Below are 14,687 nucleotides of genomic sequence, written 5' to 3'. Positions count from 1 at the left end.
AGGGCAGTGAGATGACATTGCCTCTGAAGTTTTGCGTTGGCAGAAGGCAGAGGTATGGGATTGTGCTTGACTACACTATGGTTTTCAGGACTTTCAGTGTGAAGTGGCTTTGCCTGCAGGATATCATGCACAAAAATAAGGAAAGGCCACTGCCTTTCTAGATTCAGCTGTTACTGGCTTTCAGAGCAGGGATGTCGGATTGGTTTAAGCCTGGCTGTGCATTACGGTCGCCTGGGCGTGTGTGCATGGTGTTGTATTAGGGGTTGTCTTCTCATCACGTATGGTTTGCAGGGGTCTGCATCCCCCTGATTTCTCCTTTCCGTTTATTGCCTTGCCCTCCTCGGCTCTCCCCCGGCCTTGGGTACTTGTTCATCAGCTTCTGTGTCCCGTCAGCCCTTCCTAAGGGGGACTGCGACTACCCTTTGGCTGACCATGAGCCTGTCCCATTCCCTTTGGTGTCTGCTCTCCTCTGGCCACTGCTTTGAGAAGGCCGTTCCTGCCCTTCATCCCCGCGCGGGGGCCTGCCTCCTCGGTGCTGTGCGCGGCAGGTGCCTGCAGCGCAAGGTGTGCTCGCCCGGTAAATCCAGGGTACTAAAATAGGTGCGTCATACACAAAAGTGTGAATCTGGAAGTAAATACGTTCCCCCTGGAGCCTGTGATATCCTTCCCAGCCTCTGCCCTGCAAATCAGATTTGCACATCCTTGTATTTTCACAGTGAGAAAAATCCCGCTTCGGTGCTCTGATTTAGGCTGTGTCGGGCAGCTCTGCCTTTCCCTGACCTGCCAAGCCTGCCCGAGACCGGGGCCTGTCTCCGGCCGTGGGAATCCATCCTGGGGAAGCTTTTGCTGGTAGTAGGAGCTGGATGCGGAGGGAGGCTGCTGGGACCAGTGCAGCCTTGCGGAGCGCGGCGGAGCCAATCGCTGCTGCTAGGGGTGGAGCTGGAGCGCCGGCGGAGAATCGCCCAGCGCCTTCCCAGCACAGTTGGCCTGGGCTGCTGGAAGAGCTGGTCGGGGGAGAGGAGAACCGTGCTGGCAGCTCCAGTGGGCGCCTTCCCTGGCAGCATCGCTGGAGCAGCATCGCTGTCCTCGGCGCGCCAGCCCAGCCAGCAGCACAAAGGTACCGACCCACCCCTGCGGGCGTGCGCGTTGCTTGTTGCTTGAATCTGTTGATTAGAGTTGGAGGAAAGTTTACTGTGAAATCAGAGCTGTTTGATAACAGTGTTTGTGGGAGAGCGGTGGGAGGCGATCTGTTACGCTCGCTGGGATCAGCTGCGGCGAGGCTGCCGGCGCAAGCACGGCTGCGGAGGGGCAGCCCATGCTCGGGGGTCTGACCCAGCGCCCGCTGCGGGGGAGCCGGTGCCTGCGCCAGCTGGGTCCTCCCCTGCCCCCGGCGGGAGGTCAGAGGTGACCAGTGTACGCTGTGCAGGTCGTCCAGCACCGTGCCAGGCGTTAGAATATTTTCCCAGTGGAGTTTTTGCTGAACGCTGCATCCACCTGTGAGCTGCTGGCACCAGCCAGGCCTTTCGGTGCCTGCATCCCCCGAGAGGCAGCCCCCGTGCCAGACGGTCAGTGGGAACCCGGGTGCTTTTACTGAATGGACTGTGTGCAGGTGTCCCCAGCGTGGGAGCGGGAGCCCCTAGGGCTGCGGGGTGCGAGTGTGGATGTCCGCAGACACAGGAAAACAAGCCTATTCTCTCTGTTGTTTGGGAAGTTTGGAGAACTTCCCAAGTCAGCACTGCTTAGAGAGCAAAAGCATGTTTCCAGGGAGGCAGCTGAGCGCAGGGGGCTGGGGGTGCCATCCCTGGGGGCAGCCCTGACCCGACTCACTGCAGCACCGTGGGGAAAGCAGCTGCCAGCCTGTATGGCCGCTCGTCGCCAGCGAAGTGGGGTCGGTCTGTGCATGTCTGTGGGGCTGGCTGGCCCTGTGTGTTGCACTGGAGTCATCCGCAGGTCTGAAAGCCTAAGCAAAAGCTGTCCCTTCTGCAGCAGAAGTGAGGTGACTGTGTTTTGGGCTGCATGAAAGACATCTAGTAACTGACCCTTGAGCCATCTGAATTGCTGGAGATCTGTATCCCTTGATTAGTGATGCCAGACCTGGGCAGTGCCCCCTCAGTTCCTGATGTTAAACACACTCTGATTGCTGCCCCTTGAGCAGCCGCACACTCCTTTTGCTCTCCTTTCATGTTGGAGTGACCTTAGCGTGCAGTATTGGGTGAAGAACACGGCTTGCAGAGCATTGAAGAGACAGTTAAAATCACCAGTTTGCATTTTCAGCATGAGATTGTGCTGTTGGCGCTCGCATGAGCACGTGCAATCCATCTGCAAAGCACAACCAACCGGCTCTGGAAAGCTGGAGGTGAGCGCAGGGGAGCAGGGGGGTGCTGCTGGGCAGAGGAGCTGCAGCTCTGGGGCTCTCGTCATCCCACAGGAAAGGGGCAGTGACCTGGAGTATCTCCTGCCGTTCCTCCTTGCACTGTGCTCTGGGGCAGGGAATGGCAGGGACTTGACAGACAATTTTGTAAGAGGTATTTTGATAAAGGTTGCTAGACAGTGACTCATCTACTGTAGGAAGGGACAGGAGGGAGGGGCAACACAGGAGCTTTCTAGAGTAAAAATGGGACTTTCCCCACAATTTTATCAGAAACAGGAGGGCAGGAATCCTTTATTACTCCCAGAGCAGTGTAGACCTGTCGATTATAAACCTCCTAATCCCGTGCCCCACTTATGTGCTCCAGCACCTCCTGCATCCCGTTCCCTGGGGAGGATCCTGCCTTCTGGCCACATCCTGGGATGGGACTGCTCCAAAATTTGTGTTGGTTTCCACCCCCCACCCTCCCCAAACTGATTTTATCTGATCATTCTTAGTCACTTCTGAGCCACTCCAAACAATTAATCCTTGTCCCTGCGTAGCGGTCTGTGCCGCTGTGCGTGTACCTGGCTGAGCGGGTGGGCGCCTTTCAGAGGTCACTTGGCTCTGAGTTGCGCTGTCTTAACTTTCCTCCTGCATCCAGCCTCCCTCCCTCAGGCTTTTCTGCCCTGCTCTGCCCTCTCCTGTGCTGAAAAGCCCAGAGCAGGTGGGGAGCTGCTGCGTTTCCACTCTCCCAGGTGTGCTACAGAGCGCATGCTACACCCCGACAGGCCTCCCCAGCTCTGCACAGCATTGCTGACTAACCCTTCCTGGAAAGGTGCTGTCTACGTATGGAGATGTTTTGCTGATGTTTGCTGGGATCTGGTTTATTTGCTGCTTCCAGTTTGCAAAGGAATTGGTGCAGCCGGTTGATCTTTGCTCACTTTAGTACCTTACTCCCAGTCAGCTGCCCAGATTTCTCTCCCTGGTGGCTTTATGGCTCGTGTATGGCACTGCACCACCCCGCTCCCCCCTTCGTGCCTGGAGATTCACCTGGGAACGGTGATGGTCTGTCCAGCCCAGCTATGGATTTATCACCCTGCAGGCGTGTTGCTGTTGAGGGGAGGAAAAATCCCCCAACCCACCAACAAACAGCCCTCCTCCCCCACGTCAGTGATCAAAGGTAGCCAACAATAGTAGGGATTTTTTAAGAATTATTCCTTTGCAAGAAACAACTTTTGAGCAGGAGTCGGCATCTTTTTCAGACCCGTGAGTCTCTAATCAGACCCTTTTTCTTTGCATGGTGCTCTTCAGAGTGAGGAGGGCTCCCAGAAGCCCTTCAGAAATCGCTGCAGGGTCTGAGACAGCCAGGCAGGGCTGGGGCTCCTGGGGCCGGTCCTTGCATCGGGGGGCCCGGGCTCCATCAGATCTGGGTGTCCCACTCTATCTGGGTTAAGCTCCCAAGGAAAGATGTGTGACTTGAGATCCAGAACTGGTTTGAGAGATCAGAACTGGGCCAATTTCTAGGCCAAAATGGGGCCACTGCTGTTCCCAAGGGTGGATTTGGGTATGGAAACAGATGAAGGTCAAGGCTCCCGCCTCCCTCCATTGCACAGGTGCCTTCCACACCGAACGCTGAGGGGGTGGTTTCCCTGGTGGCTGCTGGGCAGGTAGCAGGACATATGGAAGCTTTATTATTCCTTACAAAGTGTGAAAAAACCCACCCTTGCTGAAGGGTACCGGCGTTGCGTAGTGCAGACGGGGCTGCCCCCGGGAATAGCAGCAGCTTAAGGAAGCGAGGGGGAAGGCTTTCCTCCACACCATGCCGTCTTCTCCTCTGCAGAGAGCATTTTCTGTGTTTGCATCCACCGAAGGAAGGTTTAACAGAGCCAGGCTTTGCTGTATCGGTTTTGCAGCTGTGACCTTCAGGCAGCTTGTGCGTAAGACTGGAGAGGCGCTGCCTTAATGGGACGGTGCAGCTTTGCCCCTTCGTTTCAGTTCTTCTGTAATTTCTCGGGCGCTTTGCTGGCACCGTGCCCAATGTCCCGGCCCTCCAGGGAAGGACGTGCCAAATGCTCCTTCGCAGCCTTGCTGGGGTGGCGGCGAGGCGAGCCCAGGCAGCGCACGGCTCGTGGGGCACGCGTGGCACCACGGGCTGCTGGCGGCTCCTCGGGCCCTGGGCAGGGCGCAGCAGAGGCCGGTGCCCAGAGGGCATCCAGCTGCTTTCTGCAGCCTGCTTGAGCCGTTCGGTTAAGTGGGTGCTTATCTGTAGGCATACGCGTGGGTAAGTTTAAAAAGTCAAGAGGAATTAAATACATATTTTTCTGGGCCGCGGCTTTTACGGGCGCCGAGTGCAGGAAAACCAAAGGGTTTCCAGGGTCGCTCACGCTCCGCTCTCCGCCCGTGCCTGCTCAGCCTGGCTCTTGCACAAGAGCATTTGGGTCTTTGTGCTGCTGGTCACCTTGCAGCAGACACAGGCGGTGGTTTCTGTCCTCCCTGCCTTTGCGCCTCGTTCTGCTGACAGCTGCATTTCTCCTCAGCTCGGAGGTGTGAACGCTTCTACCTGCCACCACCTCCTGCTCCTGCGGAGCGGGGAGATGGCATTTTGCAGGGGCTGGGGGGAAGCTCTGCCATTCGCTGCTTCGTTTATTAATTAGAAAGAAAGTTGCAGAGAGATCAGATTTTGAGAAAGACCCAGAGTTCCAAAATGCTCCCAGAGGACAGATCCCTAATTGCTCTCTAATTGCATTAGAGTTTAATTTGTTGTTGTTTTTACTGTAATGTTCCCATTTTTCTCGACAGTTTGCTTTGTTCCATTAACTAGAAATGGCCGTGGATGAATATTCTCAATATTAAAACTTGCCTGTTGTGCAATGCTTGACAGCTTTTAGGCCTTTAATGTGCTGGCAGGGGACGCCGGCAGCTTCGCCCGCGTTGGCTGTCAGGCTCCCCGCGAAGGGGAATTCACGTGCGCGGTGCGGCCTTGGTCCTGTAACAGCACTTCGCCCGTACGTGCGAGGCTTGGCCCTGGGAGTTTTTGCAAGACTCGGCAGATCTGGTGACACCAAGTCAAGGGTCTGTTGGCGGGTCCCCCCAGGCGGCGTTAGCGCAGGCACCTGTGCGGGGGGTCACCGGCTGCGCACCCTGCGGCGCCCCGGGCAGGCGGGATGGCTCCGCAGGGCGCTGCCCTCGTGCCGAGCAGAGGGTGGCGGGCGCGGCAGGAGGGAGGAGGCTCGTGCCGGTTGCGAGAGGCTTGCTCTTGAGCTGGGCATCGCTTCCAGAGGGAGGTGCTGGCTGCAGGTGGGCGCGCGGTGGGCGGCGAGGGCGGTGGGGCAGCGCCGCGTCCCACCTGCGGGTGTGCATTAGCTGCAGCCCCGCTGCCCCTCGGCAGCCGCAGGATGAGAGGGAAGCTGGGAGGCGGGTGGTGGTTGCTCTCTCCAGGACACGACAAAAAGCGGAGCTGAGCTCAGCCCAGGGCGGCTCACGAGCAGCAGCACTTCAAAGGGCTCATTTAATCCGTTTCTCCAGAGCACGGAGGGGGAGCAGGTCTGGAAATGCAACCGGGAAGCTTCAAAAAAGGGCTTTCAGGAGCTTCATTTGGAAAGCGATAGGGGAGAAAATATCGCTCCTCTTAATTCCAAAGCAGAAATATATTTATTTTCCCTTGTTAAAGGGGAAATGGGGTAGAAGATGTAGTTAAGCTTGGACCTGCTTCTTGCCAATACACGTTTGTTGGTGAAACACATCCTCAAAGTGGGAGAATATAAATAAACCTTTTTAGTATATCAGCCTCTGCACTGGAGGCCCTAAAGGTGTCACCCGCCTCTCCCTTTGATCTGTGTGCTTATATATCACGTACATGTTGCTTGTGTGTGTCACGCAGGGTATGTGAACGAGGCCCTGGGTGCCCCTGAGCGGGGTGTGATGGAGCTGCACGTGTGGCTCTCAAAAAGCGGTATCAACGCTAGGAGATGCGGGGAACTGCACGGTGAACTTAACACTGCTCCTAAATCTGAGCCAGCCACTTAAAAACAGTGGGTGGACTTGGTGGCAAAGTGAGACATTGGTATTTAAAGCTGCCTTGAAGGGTACAGCCACAAACATGACACCCAGCAGCTAGCTGTGAGTATGAGGCATGCGCTGGTTTCAGAATTATGTAAAAATGGAAAAGCTCTGAGCGCTGGGTCTGCAGCGCCCAGAGTCGCTTGTCAGAAGCCCCAGGAACAGGATGGAATTGAGCACCCGCTGCTTTTGAAGCCGTAAATTAATCACTTAAACCCCCCGTTGTATGGGATGCTGTGCAAGCTCCTCTGCTCTTTGAAACGTAGGCAGCACATGTGAGCTGATGGTATTAGTAAGAGGCAGAACCCGGAGCTGCCGCTGTGCACGGCGTTCGCTCCGGGTCGCAGCGCGGAGGTGCTGCCCATCGCCGCCGTGCCTTGGAACGCTCTGGCGTCTGTGGTGGTGCCCGCGTGCTCTCGGCGGGGCAGCGGAGCGATTAGCGGGGTGCTGGTGTGCACGTGCGCGCCCCGGCGTGTCGGGCGGCCGAGCTGGCTCCGAGGTCGGGTCTCGCGGCAGCGGGGTGGCCGCAGAGCCGCCACGGGTCTTCGCAGCCCAGGCTCCTCCCGTGGCCGCGGCGGGTGCGTGGGTGGGGGTGGCTGGAGCCGCGCTGGGATCGCGCCAGGCTGCGCGCGGTGGTCGCGAGAGCCAGAGTTTAGCCTGGCCTAAAATGGGAACTTAACCAATTTTGTGTTTGCCGCCCTGCAACGTCACTGGAGAAAGCGCCAAGATAACTGTAGCTCCGACTGCTTGTTTGAAAATATTGAGAGATTATACAAGTTTATGACAATATTATTTCCTGCCACCAGAGATGCTTCAAGATACTACTAATTGTAGCAGTAATTAATCCATCTAATTTTCAATCACACGGCTGTAGTTCACAGGAGCCTGGCAGGAGCGGGAGCCACACAGAGTGCGGGACCTGCTACTTTCTCTCCGTCAGACGTTTTTACGGTGATTTCCGCGTGCCGCGCTGGCGTGACGAGGCGCCGGCCGCGGCCCCCGGGTCCTCGCGGCGCAGGCTGGGGTTCACGGGGGATGCCCCCGCGCGGGGATGGGGCACTGCTTGGACGGGGCGTGAAGGCAGAGGGACGTGAGGAGCTGCTTTGCAGTGCACGGCTGCAAAACCAGGCAAGAAATGTCATTGTAAAGCAGGAAGGAGCCGAGTTCCCGGTGCTGTCTCTAGTTACCTTCACAAACTCAGTTATGAAACTCTTCAGGAGTTTCACAGTCTCTTTCTGCAGCGCGGGCTGTTTCAGGCGCTTTCAAGTCACCAAGCTGTGATACGGCTTCAGCGCGAGCTCTTGCTGTTTGCGCGGAGGGCGTCGCGGGGCTGTTTCCTATCATCTCTGCCAGCTGACGCAGGTCATGGCGAACCCCATTACATTCAGGCCTCTCAGGAGCAAGTCATGCCGTAATGAGTGTTTCTTCCTCATCTGGCTCTGATTGTGCCAGGTGATGCTTTACTTTGGGATTTCGGTGTTACCTGATGGATGCTTTCCTGTTTCTGGAAACCCCATACCGCCAGGTCTTGACCTCTTTGCTTCTGGTGGGTGGTATAACTGAGACGTCTCTCCAGTCTGCTTTTTTGGAGAAGTCTGCACCTTTTTAGAAGGTTTAGATCTGTGTGCACATGATGCAAAGGTGTTTTCCTGCCCCTACCAAAGCACAGAGGTTGTTTTTCATTTGCAGAATATACGAAAAGCATTTCTCAGCCTTTTTTCCCCTCTCTGCACAGAAGGGAAGGTTGATGACCACGACCGAAGGATAACTTACAAGCCCCACTTTGGAAACTGATGTTGGATGAAACACATTAACTTGTTTTAATACTTTCCTGTTGCTTCTCAGTACCACAGGGGATGCCTAATAAATACTGTACAAATAGGACTCCACAGACCAGGCAGAGAGGGAGACCTTTGCAAATCCTGGAGTCAGAGCTGATCTCCAACAGGAGCACTGACACCAGCCTGGAGCGTGCCCGACCCCGGCCATTCTGCTACGGCAGTTTAATTTCTCACTGATGAAAATAGAATAGTTTGTGTTTCTGGAGACCCTTCCGCGTGCAGAGCTGGAGTTCTACAGTGGGCATCGATGAACCACTTCTCATAGCTCCTCTGTTGTTAAGGGAGAGAACAGTGCTGTGCTTTTCTTCCAGAGGGGAAAATGAAGCATGAATTGTCCGAGTGGCTTGCTGAAATGCTCCCGAATCCAAGGCAGGTCTGACATAAGTCCGGCATGCCTCTGCTCCATGTGGACGAGCATGGGAGATACTCCTGCTTCTCAGAGGAACACAAATGCGAACAAAAGAAGGGCTGTGTTTTTTCTTTTTTAAATCATGGGTGGGCAAAGGAAAAGAAAAGGCTGTAGGAGAGTTGTAAATATTTTATGCTCTACTTAAGATAAATCTCCTTGTTTTTTGCCGTTGCATACAAAGCTAACTGATAGATTACATGGTAATGTGAAGAAATTAAATGAAATCTGCTGATACCCTTTAGAGGATGTGGAATTTGGATGTGCAATTAAATGAGGCCGGGGGTTTAGCTGTGCCATGCTAACCAGGGGACTTAAATACCAACCATTTGCATTCCTGGTGTCTTGTTTATAAATCATTTCATTGATTACAAAAAGCTCTGCTCTAGCAGGGGAGCTGTGGCTGAAGGGAACAGAGTCCATCAGTCATTACAAGTAGGGAGGGTTCCTGGCCAGCGCTGCTTGGCCGCCTCGGGGAGACCTGGACTCCTATAAATCCTCACTGCATGCGCTCGGTGAGGCAGCTCCGGCTGGCAGATATTGGATGTGTCAGGAGGGGAGAGGAGCTCGGATGACAGCGAGGATAACCAGGAGCATTTCTGCTTCTGCTGTCGCTAACTTCGTTAACCTTCGATGGGCAGGGAGCTTTTAGTGCTGTCGGCAAGCAAGCGGTGACGTTAAACTGATTTGGGGTTAGTGTTGTTGGGGCTGAAGCTGGCTCTGGTAAGAGGCGCTTCAGCCTGGCCAGTGAGCCCAGTGCGCAGACTTTTATCAAGAAATCCAGTATTAAAATAATCCCCCATCAGCGGTGGACAGATTTGTTTTCCAAAGGCTTCTTCTAAGCTTGTTGCCACCTTACATGGCTTTGCCTCCTGGCTTTCTGAGCTGAAACTGATGGGGAATGACAAGTCCTGATTATGCAAAGTGCCAGAGGCTCCGAGCTGCAGGCACGGGATTCAGCTTGACTCGCTTCCCCCTGTTTTGTACCTTATTAGGGAGCCACGGGAAAAAGTAGGTCCTGCTTATCCAAAAATAAATGTGGCGTCCTGATTGTAATTGCAGAGAAAGGCTGCGCGGGAGCTTCTCCCCCCGCTCGGCTCCTGCTGCGGCGCAGCCCTGGCACCGACCCGCCGCGCAGGGCTGGGGCAGGGCAGCGGCAGCCCCCGACTCTTGGGGTGCCTACGCCTTGGTGGCGCGGACCACGCTCCTGGGAGGCTCGGAGACTATTTATGCCTCTTTTTGTGAGAAACCACCGTTTCCATAGCAACCACGAGCATCACATGGTAACCCTGGCTCTGCAGCATGTGAGCCTGCAAGGGCGCCTCGCTGCACCCAGCGCTCCTGGCCCCGCGACGCCCCGTGGGTCCCCAGAGGGGTGCGGGGTCCCCAGAGGGGTGCGGGGTCCCCGGGAGTGCGGGTCCTGGAGAGGCCGGGGCAGCATGGTGCTTGTGGCTGGGAGCACCACAAGAGCTGCCAAAAATGCAGCCCCGGGTTGGCGGGGGGGGAAGAAGCGCGGAGAGGGCAGCAGTGGAAGGGTTTAAAAGGGGAGGCGAGCAGGAGGGAAAGGAGTGGGCGCCAGGGCTGCGTGCCAGGCTGTGTTGGACCAGGCTTTCTTCCCAGGGTGGGGCTTGGCCAGGGCTTAGTCGAGGGGAATCTGTTCCTTCGGGGAGGTGCCAGCAGCAGAGATGTCCCAGGCCAGGGTACCTGGTTTCTTGCCCACACCAGCTCTCTGCTCATCCCAGTGCAAGCGGGTCCCTCCCCTCTGCCATCTGACTACATCCAAGCCCTCCATCTCAGAGTGAAGCCTCTGCCAAAGCCTGCGCGGGTCTGTTTTAACCCCTTCTTTCAGGAGCATTTCTGGGCTGTCCTGCTGCCAAGGGGCTGAGCTGGGGCGAGTGCCAGAGCCCTGTCCTTGAAGTGTGCGGATGCCCTGAGGCACAAAGCGTGATTGCTCTTCGTCCATTTCCCACAAACTTTATTAAAGGAGTCAAATATATCCATCTTCCTTTTAAAATACCTTTTTATTCAAGTCAGCATGTGTTTGCAGTTAAATCCTGACACATGATGCAGTGTGAATAATTAGAACAATTCATGTGTATAAGCGGATACACGTATTTGTAGGGAAGGGACGGTGCCACACTCAAAATTGCAGTGTAGCTGCCTTTAAACTTGGCAGCATCCTTCCTCTGTCACCCCCTGAGGCAATCTGCAGCACCCGGGGCTTGCTCTCTGCTTCGCTCACAGGTCTTTCCTTTGCTCTCTAAATCTCCCACCTGTAATTTCCTCGGCTCGCCCTTTGTTCCCACCTCAGACAGGCTGCAGGTCAGAAAGGCACGGCCTGGATTTTACTGCCACACGTAAGCTTGTGTCTCCGCCGTTTGCTCCGGTGCCAAGCGCGTGGCGTGGTGCTGGTTAGGGGGTGCAGAGCACTGTGCACACCCTGCGCCTTGGCTTTGCTGCCTTTCTGCCTGGAAGGTATCATCCACACCTCGTGGCTTCCCTCTGGCCAGAGGGCACTGGTTTTACTGACACGGTCATCAGTTTTTTCTTGCTTGGTTCTGCTATTTATAAACGGTACGTCGGCAGCCCCCCCGCCCGAGTCTCAGGGGAATTCAGCGAGACATCCCTGGCGAGAGCCTGCTCCAGGGCTGAGTCCCGTGCCGAGGAGCATGCAGCCGGCCCCTCTTTCCGTGGGCCTGCTCTCGTGGTCCCATGGGGTGTTTCTCACCCTCTGCAGGGAGCAGGGCAAGCAGCGCTGATGGAGGTGCTCTCCCCCGCCATGGCACGGGAGCTGCAAGGCTCCTTTCAAAGACATCACCTCCATTCGTTGAGAAGACACTGTTGGTGTCTTAGGTGTCCCTTCCCTAGTCCTGGCAAACACCACGAAGGGGCGACTGGCAGCTTACTCTGGGGGAAGCTGTGAGGGCTGGGCATTTGGGGTGCTCAGGTTGAGACTCTCGTCTGCACTGAGGCTCCGTCTCCTCCGTGTTGCTCTCTGCAGCCTCTCCTCCCTGTTTTGACACATGCAGCAGACATGTGCAGGATTTCTCCTGCTCCCCAGCTCCTGCCACACACAATCTTGTTCTGATTTTCAAGGCTCCAATAAAGCGTGTCAAAATGCATCAAAGGCTGAATGCAGAAGTGAAGCAAATTGACTGCGGAGGGGATTTCAGGAATGGAAGGGGTAGGGAGATGGCAGATAAACCCCAAACCAAAGAACTGCAGGGAAGGTGAAGCGTGGCAGAGATGGCAGATGTGCAGCACGACTGGAGGGACACGGAGCATCTCTGCTTTGGCAGTAGAACAGGAAAAACTGAAAATAGCGCGCGCGCCCTATGAGGATGTGGCTCATAGCGATCTCCTCGCAGGTAGGGACCTCGCCAGCACCACCTCTGGGACGCAGGATTATCCGGGCTCCGTCGCGTCGCTCGCTGGCGAGGGCTTTGCCTCCGCCGCGGCTGTGGAGGAGAGCCAGTGAGTTCAGCTGCAGGTACAGGCGGAGGCCACGGCTCCCTCGGCTGCGAAATCGGCCGCTTGCAGCAGGCTCGGGGTGGGCTGCACAGGGTCCCGTCGTCGCTGTGGGCTGGGGCATCCCGTCCAGTCCGCTGCTTGATGGTCTCGCCTGGGGACAGCTGGCAGTGCAGTGCTGCTCTGGGGAGCTGCCCGTCCCCTGCCCTCTTCTCTTGGTAGCTGGTGGTGCTCTCTGTGCTGGGAGCCTCCTGGGGTCTCCAGCGCCCAGAGCACTCCTTTCTCAAGATGATAAAAGCAGGAGAATTGAACTCGTGCAACAGGCTCAACCATCCATCATGCTGATGGTGCTGGGAAATAAGGCACTTCAAAAGGCAGAATTTTGCATTTCTTCAGATGCCTTGTTGTAAGTGCAGTGACAGAGTTGCTGAAAGCACATTAATTATTAGCAAAGACTTTTTCTTTTTATTGCAAGACAAATTAAACAACAGAAGAAAACAGGAAGTGTTACACGAGACGTTAATCCGTGGGAGACTGACAGCAGCAAAAGCCACAAATAATTCATAACGTGAAAATCAGGACATTTAATTTTTGGCTTGTTGTTTGCATTTGACATTCACGCACATGCTCAGTTGCCACTTCTCTAGTGCTCCAATACAGAGGTTTCGGAAGCTGTTAATTCTGGGAAAGGTGATTAAGGCTCTTGAGAGTAAATTGGATAAGGGACCACAATTTTTTTTTCTTTCCTCTTGACTGGAAGAAACCGAGTTGCTGAATTCAGCGCTTCATCGTGTAGCGCTCCTTGTCCTTGATGGTACAATGGGAAGGATGAACCTGTGCAGAAATGCCTGGTGCGTCGCCACAAGCAGGTGACCGAACGAGCACCTCGGCGGCGAGGCTCAGGACGAGGCGCTGGAACCCCCGCTCGGGGCAGCCCTGGCGCGGGGCGAAGCGCGCCGGCATCTGCCCGACACCGCGGGTGGGCCAGACCGAGGGGCCGACGCGCCCCAGGGTCTCGGATCCCTCTGGGTGAAACGGTGGGGCAAAGGCAGTTTTCTTGTATCAGCTGGTGATCTCGGTGTGGCTGCTCTGGGTCCGTGCTCGTGTGGGAGTGAATTTGCCCCGGCGCCGATGCAGGCAGGGAAGCGGGTCAGAGCTGGCTCTGGGGGAGCAGCCTTGCGCAGAGGGTAGCTCAGGGGGTGCTCCCCTAAACCTGGTAGCAGGGTTTGGGGGTGTGCTGGGGGGGGAACTTGGCACTGAGAAGCAGTGATTTTCAGAAAAGTTCAATCGGAAAGGCAGAAATGTAGCTGGAAGCGAGCAATGGGAGGCATGGCCAGCGGGGATGGGGGGAAGCAGTTTCCCTCCTGCAGGTGCCGGTGCTTTTGGCGGAGCCCGGCGAGGCAGCGCCCGGAGCGGGGCAAGCGGGGCTCCCGTCCTGCTCGCGGCTGGGCGTGTTGCACAGGTCATTGCCACCTTCTGCTCCGAGTCCTCTGGGTCCCAGGGGCCCCAGCTGGGTGAGGAAGAGGCTGGGTGTGCAGGTTAGCACCTGGGTGAGGAAGAGGCTGGGTGTGCGGGTTAGCACCTGGGTGAGGAAGAGGCTGGGTGTGCGGGTTAGCGCCTGGGTGAGGAAGAGGCTGGGTGTGCGGGTTAGCGCCTGGGTGAGGAAGAGGCTGGGTGTGCGGGTTAGCGCCTGGGTGAGGAAGAGGCTGGGTGTGCAGGTTAGCACCTGGGTGAGGAAGAGGCTGGGTGTGCGGGTTAGCACCTGGGTGAGGAAGAGGCTGGGTGTGCGGGTTAGCGCCTGGGTGAGGAAGAGGCTGGGTGTGCGGGTTAGCGCCTGGGTGAGGAAGAGGCTGGGTGTGCGGGTTAGCACCTGGGTGAGGAAGAGGCTGGGTGTGCGGGTCTGCGGTCACGAGTGAGCCACTTCTGGGCTTTAACTTTTATCCCTGTATCTGAGGCATGTGTTGTAAAGTTTAGACAACGGTTACCCAGGGACTTGGCTCTGATCTCAGATTTAGATCCTTCGTTTGCTGTCTCTATCTAACACGTCCCCCCCCGAGCCGTTGCTCTACGTGCCGTGGGCTCTGCCGGCGCAGGCGCTTGCGAGCAGCGCAGGAGGAGCGTTTGGAAAAGCTGTAAGCTGTCTGCTTCTGACAACAGGCTGCTTAGGCGAGGGATCGTGCTGCATTTTCAAACTCGCTACCCTGAAATGACGTGAAGTCATCTGCAGCTTCGCAGGGTTTTCATGGTTTTCTGCTTATTGTTTTCAAAACACAGAAATAGTTGCCGGTGAAGAATACCAAGGGTAGACTGAAGTGATATAAAAGGCAAAACTCGGAACTGGAAAACCTCTGTCATGTTGATGTTTGTCATGTGCTCTGGAACTTTTGCTACCAGTTGTGAATTTCCCATTATTAAAAGAACTTATTTTCCTATTCACTGAGCCCATTGCTCAATGAAGGGGGACGATGAACTTGATAACAAGGGGCATACAACTATAAAAATAGAAGTGGCTTGCTGAGGGAAGATTGCCGGAAAGGAGATTACAACGGTATTTATCAGAAAC

The 14,687-nt window shown here is 55.8% G+C and overlaps 1 protein-coding gene across 2 annotated transcripts in view; it reads left to right on the top strand.

Annotated features, from left to right (window-relative positions):
* Nucleotides 1–944: 944 nt before the first annotated feature.
* The window catches only part of ZMAT4 (zinc finger matrin-type 4), a 74,613-nt gene continuing 60,870 nt past the window's right edge, over nt 945–14,687 (top strand). Inside the window, exon 1 of one of the 2 annotated variants that reach the window (XM_064472682.1) lies at nt 945–1,117. The gene's annotated coding sequence lies outside the window, so the exon portion shown is untranslated. The remainder of the gene's footprint in view (nt 1,118–14,687) is intronic. The other variant, XM_064472681.1, reaches the window with a different exon arrangement.

This window comes from Phalacrocorax carbo, chromosome 24 (genome assembly GCF_963921805.1).
Source record: "Phalacrocorax carbo chromosome 24, bPhaCar2.1, whole genome shotgun sequence".
Lineage (NCBI taxonomy): Eukaryota > Metazoa > Chordata > Aves > Suliformes > Phalacrocoracidae > Phalacrocorax > Phalacrocorax carbo.
The sequence above is the reverse complement of the archived record's forward strand: the minus strand, read 5'-3'. Positions and strand labels throughout refer to the sequence as shown.